A 12,215-nucleotide genomic window follows, 5' to 3' on the forward strand; every position below is an offset into this window, starting at 1 on the left:
AAAGAAAGAATACAATTAAGAATTTGCACCAACATACTTTTAAGAATACAATTATCATATGGGTAGAATATCAATCATCAACACAAGAAAAGAAAGACTGTGTACAATCCTCTATGTAAAAGAAACACATGTAACCACTAATTGTATGTAGAATACATTCTCTTTGAGGAAAGGATACATACTTTTTGAAGATTTCTAAACATATGTTGATGGAGCTTGATATGAGTAGAATATCAATCATCAATCAATACCTTAATCAAATTGTGTGAAAGACTCCTTGCCATCCCAATTCTGAATACTTCAGAGATTATGTAACCACTAATGAAATTAAAAGTGATAATTTTGAAATAAAATTACTATTTATTGTAAATAATTAATAAAAATAAATCCCCAAAATATAAAATATTTACCATTACAATGCACATGTTCGACTTTATTTACTAGACATAACATGATTAGATACTCCAAACATGACCTATATTTATAATTATATACTCCAAATATATAGATACATATATTTATCAGATTAACACTTGAAAATGAAGAATAGAATAAAATCTGTGTTTTAATATTTCAAAAGAAAAATCAGAATATCCGTACCATAATAAGCAAGGACAGACCTAGGAAAAAATGTGTGTAGGGTAGGTGGAAATCAGTCAAATCACCATTGTTCCTAACAATTAAAAAAACTAGTTTTAATAGTCCTTAAATAAATATGATACTGGGAGGTATAATAATTTTAAAATAAGTACAAAACACGACCACCAAAACGAACATAATGAAATTGATATTGTAAGACATACATTATGATTATGGTTTTTTACAATATTATTTAAGATTATATTCACTATTTCTTTATTGAACAAAATTATTGAATAAATTATTCTATGATCTCCTTCATTATAAAAATTTAAAACTTTGTCTCAATTTCCAATGCATCTATTTAGATTTTAAATAAATAAAACTTTTAAGAATAATTAATTGTGTGTGTATATGTATATTGTATACACTATATTTTATCCATACATTTAACAACAGTATAAAAATATTTGTTTGGCCCTTTAATATTTTTATTTTAAAATATTTTTGTTTTCATTTTTATACAAGAAACAAAAAAATATAAAAAAATTAAATTCTTTTTTAAAAGTTAATTTTCAAAAAATGAAATACGAAAAAATATTAATTTTTTAATAATTATATTTCAAAAAATATAACAAATATAAAAATAAAATTTAATCATGTTTAAGGAGTAAATAATAAAGAAGAGAATAAATTTAATTTGTCTTCAAAATTAATTTTAAAAAGGAAAAAAATATTGCTTAAATATTTAAAAAAATCTCTCTTAAATTATTTCAACTATCCAAAAATCATGGGAATGGATTTTGTGATAATTAATTTTTTAAAAAAAATTATTTCCCTTGATAAGGGGAAAAAAAAGATACCCATTGAAAATCAAATTTTCTTTCCTAATCCAATTTCTAAAAATTAGCTTTAAAAAACTAAACATTAAAAAGTATATAATAGGGAGGGTGAAACGCTGCATGTTTCACTTAGCCCTAATATCTTTTTCTTTGTGCGAAGGAGTGAAGCGAGAGGTTGCCAGCCAGGAGAAGATGCAAGCAAGCAACTTGATCTAGATGGTATAGGGCAAGAAGCAGCATGAAATCAGCGATGCAGAGAGAAAGGCAAAGAAAAGCAAAATCAAGAAGCAGAGGCGTATGGCTTAGAGAGGCAGATAGGCGTTGAATCATGATGAGGTTTGAAAATCTCAACCTCCTCTACATATATAAGAAAAACTGAGGAATCCAAACGGAGAGGGGTCAGAGTTTTAAGGGAGGTGGAAATTGGAGAGGAGCCAGAGTTTGGATGCACTCTAAGCTTGGAGAAGCAATAGAATTTGAGAGACGAAGCTCTAGTGAAGAATGATCAAAGCACTCATAGAAGAGGAGCAGGATCAAGGTAAGGAGGAAGTAGTCTAACAGGTTTCTAAATTTACCTACGTTGATGGATTCGAAAATCTTGTGTTGATTCCTGTTCTTAATTTCTAAGCAAGTTTAATGTTAAGCAAACAAATATTAGATTAATTATGGGGTTGAGGAAGCTTGAGTCACAATTATGTTGTTTAAACGTTGAAAACATCCTTTAGTTGTCAGTTGAGAATTTTCAGCCATGAGATTGATGTTTGCCTTTGCAAGGATTTGGACAATATATTCTACTTGTAGATTTTGTTAGATCTCTAATAGATCTTCTGTATGTATATACGTTGTTGGAGTGGATGGTTGGGAATTTGGCATAGGATGCTCTCTTGTTGGCATAAGTTGGTATAGGTCACTAACTGGTAACCTATAAAACCTTGCATGATGTTGTGCTTTTTTGTGGTTGAAGGTATAGTTCTATCAAATTTTAGGCTTCTCGACACTTGGGAATCAAACATTAGAGGTGCATGCTAACCTTGGAAATTTGCTGAGGTCACATCTTGTGCTTACTTGTGAAGGGTGTTTTGTATAAATAGATTTGGCATCTCTTTTTGATTGAGACACCACGCATACATGGGTACGTATAAAACTTTGACTCTTTGTTGTCCTTGTAATCCCATTTGTCTTGAATTCAAATGGGTGTTAAACTTAATTTTGGTCCTTGCATTGACACAAGTGGTGCATGGTTTATTTAGAAAAATACATTGACTTAAATATCATTGTTAGATAGCAAGTGGGCAAGGATAGAAGAAGCTAACAAGAGGCAAATGATTATGTTTGGGGATAATTTGCTTTTCAAGTACGCTTCAAATCATTAATTAAATCCAAAATATATGATAATGATAATGACAAGAGAGGATATATTTGTGTTTTATGTATTTGTTGTGAGATTTTAAGAACCCTTATAGGCATTTAGAATGATCTTATACTGTGTAGATTCATAAGATTCGTCAAGTATGAGAATCAAATTTGTGTATATTAATATAGATTCTAACAGCCCATCATTCAAATTAACTCTTTTATTATTGGAATCAACAAAAATGTCCATTAATATCATGTGAGATTTGAAAAATTTTTACAGATATTTAAATTAATCGCCTCATCATGTGAGATGATAAGCTTTAAAAGAAGTTGTGATTATTAATATAGTAAATAAATAAATGGATTTTGTAAATAAGAATATAACAAACATTTAAAAAAATAATTAATTAAATTAATGTATCTAAATTATAATCATGTTTACACAATTAGATCTTTTAGTCACATGAGATTTTTGAATTCCTGTAGATCTCTAGGATAATTGTATTACTATATAAGTTAATAAGACTTTGCAAGTATAATAATGATTGAGATTTTTCATAAAAATATAAATTATATATATACATGCATAATAAATCAATTAAATTAAAAATATATTAAAATAAATATTATCTAGTCCTTTTGTCTTATGATATTTTTGAATCTACACAGAAATTTAGGATGATCATATTATTATATTACTGTATTAGTCAATAAAACTTTACAGGTATAACGATTTAATTTTTATTGGAGTCATCCATTGACCCATCTTCATTTAATAGCTTTCTGCTCCTCTTTGGCTAGGCACAATTCTTTCCTTCACCTTCCTTTTCATTGACAAAGGAAATAAATGATTGGATTCGAGTCAAGTGTGATGAGCTAGTAGCAAGGTTACCATTAGAGTACTGGTTGAAACGATAGGCCATGCGAATGACATAACAAAAGAGAGCGCTAAAACAGGCAATGCCACAGAGAAGGAACAGACCCCAAAAACTCTTGAGCTCTAATCTGTCTATGCCTTACTTTGCACCTTCAGAACTACATGCACTTCTTGAAAGCCATTTGTCATGTATTCTTTGAAGACCACCATTCTCTGATAGCTTTAAGATTGCTATTGACATGTCTATTGCTAGAGGAGAGTCTCTTGGAAAAGCCTGTATCATAATAACGTGCACAATGCGTGACTTATGTACTCAATTCCTCAAAGTTTTGGATTAATATAATAGGTAATCATAAAGAAATCAAAGAAAAGGAACTTACAAAACCCCAACCAAATTTGGTGAACTCTTGGCCGACAATTCCAAATTCACATCTGGTTGCGAGAAAGAGCTCCATGTAAGCACGTTCATCAATGATTGCTATGACACCACCATTGGCTGGTCCATCCCTTAAGGCTTTCTCATATTCTAATGGATAATTGAGAGGCACGAGCTTAGATTTTAGAATGTTGAGCTCTTTAGTGAGGTAGTTCTCTACATATGAACCTCGATGATAGCCAACAGGCTCTTTGCTAGTTAATATGCTTTCAATTCCTTTCACAGGGGAAGAGAGCTGTTCTACTGTGAGATTGGAGGTCAGGCTTGCTATATAGCTTGAGTTCAGTATTAGGACTACGAATAGCCAAATTATTAGCACTAAACGACCAAGGGTGGTCAGAGTTCTCTCTCCTACAAACAGTCAACATGGCATATGGAAGTTTAGTAATAGTAAGTAAATAAATATTTTGAGTTTCATTAAACTTTTCTATTTTCAAAATTAATACTATGTTAGTGACATAACATATTGGCTAATGACAAGGGATCATCTGTACAAATTTAAAAACTTTGAAATGAAACTATAGTCTATCACTTACTATGTGCAAAAAATAGGGTTGAAAAGCTAAACCTGTAAAGAGATATTCCACATGTTAGTAAAAAAGTATATGTTTATTATGGGGTGCGTGTGTAAAGCATGTAGTTTATATACTATAATTTAGTGTTTTGTTAACCAAAAATAGAGCTTCAACATTTTATTCATTCCTCACCATATAATAGTCACACATTGTCTTCTAGCAGGTCCTCTAAAATCATCATTTACTCGTCGTTCTAAAATCCACACAATTGCTCCCACAACAAAGAAAGACATTCCAGTCACAAACCACATCATTGGAGTAAATGGTCTTAGGAAAGCCCAAGCATTAGAGTATGACTTTTTTATAGGAGCCACAACAACAAGCCCAGACTCAATATATGGTTGTGTGAAATCCACTATCTTTGTTCTATTTGTGGTAATGGTAATGTCACCTACCACAGCATCAAGTTCCTGCATATATAGAGGTAGAATCTCAAAATAAAATAGAACTGATAAAACCATATGAAGATGATGAGAAAGCAAAGATATTTAATGTAGTCCATAGATTTTCATTCCAATTTATTGAAAAAGATGTTGGTAATTTGTTTAGATTAGATGACTATCATTGTACGACATCATCTGTTATGCTAAGTGGCATAAAAAAATTTAAAACTTGCATCCAATAATGCTATACAATGACGACCATCAAATCAAAACAAATAGATGAGATTATTTTGACCAGATTGGATAAGATATCACAGATTGTATGGAATCCAAATCCCATATCATTCATACTTACCCCGGTCGTGACTTTGTGCAGCAGCAATTCTACACTTAATTGATTAGTTTTACTATATCTGAATGGGACAAACTTGTATGGAACTGGATAAGGCAATAAGTTTAGTGCAGCTGTGAACACATCTACACAATAACCTCCAAACATTTCAGATCCTTCGTCTCTCAACACGAATTCATTGTAACTAATTGTGAGAGGCACTCCAATTCTCAAGTGCCTTCCATTATTGGCAAAAACCCAACCGCGAGGTGTTGCAGTTGTTTGGCCAGGCCATATTACCCCATAAAGCCCTTTACTTGAGTTTGAATAACTAGGTGCTTGTCCAGTGTGTAAACTACTAGAATTAGACCAGAAGCCAATCGTCCTAACCCCAGTACCAATCACATTAATGATCTCATATGCAAGATTCATAAGCTCACCATCTGGACTAAACATTATTTGACCTGTTAAACCAGTTCTATTGACCTTCATAGTTTCTTTCAGCAATGAACTACCATTAGTAAAGACCCTTATGGAATTTAGGTCTAATCTATCCCCATTTAGCTTGTTCAGACTTGAATCATTTGAAAATGATAAATTCCCTCCATTATTGAAAAATGAATCAAGTGCAGATGCAAGGACCCAAACAGTGTCATAGGCATACAAGCCATAAGTGTTCCACATGAAAGGACTTTGATTAGGAGCTTTCTCCTTTACTAAATTACTCCACCTCGAAGTGAATTTTTTTTTTCATTTTAGAATCAGGTGTGTACATTCTCAAGGTGATAACACCTTGGAGGTCATTCATATATGAAGATGACTCGGATGGATCAGTATCTAGTACAGTAGAAAGCCAATCAGTGGCTAACCAAACATACCCACTTTCCATCATGTTTAGTGTCTTAGCCACATGAAGTACATCTAGACCAAAACTAGGGTATATGTGGAGGACTATAACCCTAGACTCCCTTATAATGACCTTAGCTAGTGCACTGTTTATCTCTTCCCTATTTATGTTATTAGGCCTAAGAGGGGCTTTATATGAGATCTTACAATGTTTCTCTGCTAGCTCATCCTCTAATGCAGCTATCCCATTTCTTCCATGATCATCATCGACGTAGATTGCTATCAAATCTCTCCATTGATAGTAGTCAACAATATCTGCCACAACAGCCATCTGAAACTTATCACTCTTTGTTGTCCTAATGAAATATGGGAATTGAAGTGAATTCAAGGTAGGGTCTGTTGCTGCAAATGATAGTAAGGGTACTTGTAGCTCATTGGCTATGTGTGAAATCACATGAGCCATCACAGAGTATTGAGGGCCAATTATGGCCACTATGTCTTCCTCCATCAGTAATAATGCTGCCAAAACAAGTAAACCCACATAGCCATTAGGAATTTGAACCCATTTTGGCAACTAAAATGTCTAATGAAAGAGAAAGAGAGATGGTGAGATTTACTTAGATATTTTATATTTATGCATGCATATGCATAAAATATCTAAGGAGCTAGTTGTTGATAAAATACAATGATATAATATGATCCATGTAACTAACCCTACTTAGTTAGATGAGATTTGTTGTTATTGTTTTTTTATATTCAGGCATATATACATTTGAAAATGCAATAATAGGTGGGATTCATATCTCCTTCTTATATTTATCATATCTTTTATCTTAATCTCTTTTTACATTATAAATATTGACAGAAGTGAATAGAAAGAATTAAAATTTAAAATCAACGTTGATAGTTAGATCTTTCCATTCTATTGCTCTCTTTTCACTGGACCCTCCAGAGTTCTAGTATGATGCAAAAGGACAAAAAATTATAGTTTGAGAAGGACTTACAATCAATGATGCCAAGAAACCCAGTGGAGAATTCAGTGTCCTGGAATAAAATATTGAGTTTAGTTCCATTAAGAACTGATTGATTGGAGTTTATATCATCCTTTGCTGCATCAATTGCAACTTTTGCAACTTTGCCAATGGTTGAATTGAAAGATAAAATCGCCCCAATGTTGACAGAACTGGGTCTTGTAGGAAACCCATTTGAATAAATGCCACAGCAGAAAATCACAACAACAAGAAGCCATATTTTCTGCATGTTGTGCTGTTTGGGAAACACACGAACAAATCAAACTTGCAACACATGTCACAATTAAATTGAAGAACACTGAATCATGAAAGAAAAGAACAAACAAGTATTGTGATGAGAATAGACACTAAACACATCAACTTTTGCAAGGTGAATGCATGTATGAGTGTTTATGTTGCACAGGTACGAGTATTGGATACGATACTCGTATCATGATATGACAATATAGAAAATTTTAAAAAATTTTAAGATACAGGTACAAGAATATATAAAAGATTTTATATAAATGTAATTAACAATTCAACTATTAAAACTGTGCATAGCAATTTAACAAAATGCAAAATGACCAAAGTGACATAACATCATAGGAGAGTTCTATTTTTTTGTAGCTCATTTAGAGAAGAATAATGAGCTATTGAATTAATACTTCATCTAAAACTACTAGTTGCAGCCATATCTAATTAAAAAAAGAAAAGATTGAAATAAACTAAAATAAAACAGGACCAGAACCATTGAGAATCATAGTCAAACTAAGTCTAAAATAAAAAAGTGAGCAACAGGTTCTGCGCATATGGAGAGCAAGATATTAAATTAATAATATAAAATATTAGTCAAACTTTCAAAAGAGCAGCAACATAATAAAATAATAATATGGTTCAGTCTCAGGCTACCACAGCAGGCAGATCGAGAAGACGAGTGAGATATTGCAAAAAGAACTCAAGGTGGCAGAGAAGAGAGAAGACGAGTGAAGGACGAGAACTTGGACTGGAACGACGAGCTAAGCAACCACAGAAGATAGAACGAGACGCGACTCGCGAGTTGAGAATGGACGGGTTCACGACGGCGCAACTATGAATTGTCTTTCTTTATTTCTCCTTACTTCCTTCTTTACTGTCCATTTATTGATTTATTGTAAACTTTTGTGATCAGCAAATTATAACAGGAAATCTAAAGGACCACTTGCTGAGTCTGGAATGGTTGGATAACAGCTGCTTGTGGTCTGATTGTTCTTATGATTGCCTTGTGTGCCTATTGTTTTCGGATAAGAAAAAAAAGAGGTGGATATTTTTTCGTTGCATTTCATTTATTTTCTTTTTAATTCTTTTGGTAAACTTTTCTTTTATTTCTCTTGGACAGAGGTTATGGTTTTGGGAGTTAGACTTTTATTTTAAGTCCTAAAAAAGAATTGACGAGAGTTAAATTGCGGATAAAATTTTTTAAGAAATAAATTGCAAAAATCTATTTAAAAATTATTGTTAATTCAAGTGTTTTAACCGTAAATAAAACATTTAAATTTTAAATATTTTTTTATTTGATAATTTAAATTCTTGTTTATAAATATTTGAATTAATATTTACCAATAATTTTTTAAAATAAGTTTAATGATAATCTAACTATGATTAATTTCCTATTACAGGCTTTAAAGTCATTCTCCCTATGATTTTTATATTTTTATTTTGTAAAATATGGGGAAAATGATCAGTGAAAAAGAACTGGTGGTAGGATAGTCTGTCAAAAAAAAGTAAAATAAAAAATAAAAAATAGAGATAAAATAGCGGGTTATAGCTTGGGTCCATCTTTTGCTCATTAGACTAACGAGCACCATCATGCTTATCAATGTGATGAGATTTGAATTTATTAGATTTTGATCTAAAAGTCTCAAATTTAAAATATTATTTTATATTTATTGAAATAAAAATTTTAAAAATTAAAAAATTAACAAATTCTTTTATCATCAATCCAATTTAATATTAAAAATTTTATAATTATTATATATTGACTATTCAAATGTACTCTATACAATCAAAATTTAAAATTTTAAGCTTGTAATGTTTTAAAAAAATATCATAAAAAAAGTTATATGTTTTAATTTTTAATATTATATTTATCAAAATAAAAATTTACAAAAATTATTATAAAAGTTTTAATATTAAATATGGACTGTACAAAGTACTATGGAAGTCAATATATGAGAATTATAAAAAATTTAATATTTAATTGAACGCTTCAAATTAAAATAGACCAGATCGATAATAAAAATTTATTAAAATTTGTTAAAATTTTTATTTTAATAAATATAAAATAATGTTTTAAATTTAGACTATCTAGCACACAATATTTATCAATATGATGAGTGTTAAAGATGAGTTCGGGTTTCATGCGGGTGTTATCGAAGTAAGAGAGATCATTGGTATCATTCATTTTCTCTATCTTTCTTTTGATTTCAATAAAATTACTTTATGAATAAAAATATACATGTTTTTGGGGAACAAGGATGCTTCTTGCCTGAGGTTGGGGTAAATAGAAAAAACATAAATAATAATAGGTTAAAATATAATTATTATTCCTTGATTAGCATGTTTCGGTACTAATTCTATTTTTTTTTCACTCCTAATATCTTAAAGTTTTCTATCTATCTAGAACACTAGCTTTTATCATTATTGACAAAACTAAATTTATTGATTTGTATATAACTTTGTTAATTATGTTGCTGAGTTGAAAATTAAGATGAGTTAGTGGATATTGTATGAGTAAAATGACTACTAATCATTTTACTTTTCTACCCTATCTATGGCATTTTCTTTCTTATGAAGCTTTGCCTATCATGTGTTTAAAGGTTTTGATTTAATATTCTCCTTGATTCTTTATACCTTCTATTCTTTTGTTATACAACTTATCATAATTTTAACAAGTTAATATGAAAAGCAATGGAGTTTACATACATCTTAGCCACTATTAAGTCATTATAGACATATTTAAAAATATAAAAAATTAATGTTGCATACGGATGAAACTTAAAGAACTAAGAGCAATGGAAAAAAAAAAATACATGAACTAATATCAAAACACACTAAACTTTAAAGTATAGAGACTAGCCAGTAGTTGCATTTTCTATCATCATCATCATCATAAATTGCATCCCACTAATATTTGAAAAAATAACAATTAGATTTTAAAAGACTGAATTAATGACAATTAAATTTTCAACAAAATTTTCTGAAAAAATAATTGAAAATATTCTTGAGCGTAACTATTTAAATATTCAATATTTATAACTTATTTTTTTTCAAGACAATTTCATCAAAAACTGAAATTTCATTAATTCAATTTTTAAAACCTAACTTTAGTTGTCTCCTAACGTTTGTGTGCTTGCGAGTTCTGATTGTCTTGTCCTCTCTCTTTTTTTCTTCCTTATTTGAGTTTGGTAATTTAATAGTTGGTTGATGTTGAAGTAAGTTTGAGGAAAAGTTAATCTTTATTGTCTTTGTTGCGAGGTTGGGACAGGCCAGTCTCAATTTGTGCCCCACCCTGAATCTAATACGTCCAAAAAACTGTTGATGATGATGATAGCATTGGAGCATATAAAAGATTGGCAAAAAAAATAGTAGGAGGAGAAGAAGAAAAAGATTTGAATATAAAATGATATTTATGTACAAACTAAATTTAAAAAAAATATCGACTTGTTTGTAAGTTTCATATTGGAACATATTGGGACAGGCTAGTCTCAATTTGTGCTCCACCCTAAATCTAATACCTCCAAAAAACTGTTGATGATGATAACATTGGAACATATAAAAGATTGGCAAAAAAAATAGAAGAAGAAGATGATGATGAAAAAGATTTGAATATAAAATGATATTTATGTGCAAACTAAATTAATAAAAAATATCGAGTTGTCTGTAGCGAGGTGGGACAGGCTAGTCTCAATTTGTGCCCCACCCTGAATCTAATACCTCCAAAAAAACTGTTGATGATGATAGCATTGGAACGTATAAAAGATTTGCCAAAAAAAAAAACAAGAGAAGAAGAAGAATATTTGAATGTAAAATGATATTTATGTACAAACTAAATTAACAAAAATATCAAGTTGTCTGTAAGTTTCATATTTTGATATTTGCAATTAAAATATATAATTACATATTGATAGCGTCAAAATGCATATTATTAAAAGAAAAAAGTGCTATTTGAAATTTAGTCAAGTTTTTTTCACAAAACGTAGCGTCTCACATAAAAGTCATGTTTGCCGTATCGAAGTCATGAAGGTCTAGTCATGTCAAAAGTCAAAAGACTTCTACAAACATGCAGAGGGACATCAAATATTATAACATTAAAATTATTGTGAGATATTTAGTGGGTTGTGTCTGATACATATTAAACACAGATACATCATCAAAATCGACATATCCAAGCTTCTGAGCTGGCTGTTGTTTATGAATATGTCACAATGCAGTGGCATAAGTCCTTTATATAGGAAGTGGCCAAGCTAAGGTCATGAGCTATGACCTGCTTTGTGCTCTTATGTGATGCTTTTCTAAGTCACTCCATCATTTGAAATCAATATAGAAATCAATTATATCAATACAACTAATATATCAATACACAACTAGTAGAATGAACCTAATTGGCCACGAATCTTTTCATTTTGAATGGTTATTACACTGTTAAAATATTAATTCTCCCCCCCCCCTCCTCACTGGTCCATTCCATTTATTACGCATCCCAATTTATTGCTTCATTTACCGCCTTCAAGGGAGGTGGCCTCCTGATTTCAGATTTCTAATGTATAATTCAAAATTCACACATTAACTCCACACATTAACTCCAACCCCCTAACCCAGACCATTGTAGGCTTTGGGAAGAGAAACTCTCCCCAATTGATTGGGTGAAAACCATCACTGAGATGTCCCCCAAATGAAATTCCTCTGGACTTTTCCAATTTTATTAAAAATAGTAATGGA

At 30.6% G+C, this 12,215-nt stretch overlaps 1 long non-coding RNA gene and 1 pseudogene across 1 annotated transcript; one reads left to right on the forward strand and one right to left on the reverse strand.

Moving 5' to 3' along the window:
• Nucleotides 1-1,567: 1,567 nt before the first annotated feature.
• On the forward strand, nucleotides 1,568-8,271 carry LOC129285854 (uncharacterized). Its single transcript, XR_008587361.1, has 3 exons — nucleotides 1,568-1,959; nucleotides 2,386-2,553; nucleotides 8,137-8,271. It is a non-coding gene; the product is annotated as an uncharacterized LOC129285854 (long non-coding RNA).
• On the reverse strand, nucleotides 3,450-8,283 carry LOC129285848 (glutamate receptor 3.3-like; annotated as a pseudogene).
• Between the last annotated feature and the right edge of the window lie 3,932 nt (nucleotides 8,284-12,215).

Source organism: Prosopis cineraria, unplaced genomic scaffold (genome assembly GCF_029017545.1).
Source record: "Prosopis cineraria cultivar Desert tree isolate PC_DT_omini unplaced genomic scaffold, ASM2901754v1 PC11, whole genome shotgun sequence".
Classification (NCBI taxonomy): Eukaryota; Viridiplantae; Streptophyta; class Magnoliopsida; order Fabales; family Fabaceae; genus Prosopis; species Prosopis cineraria.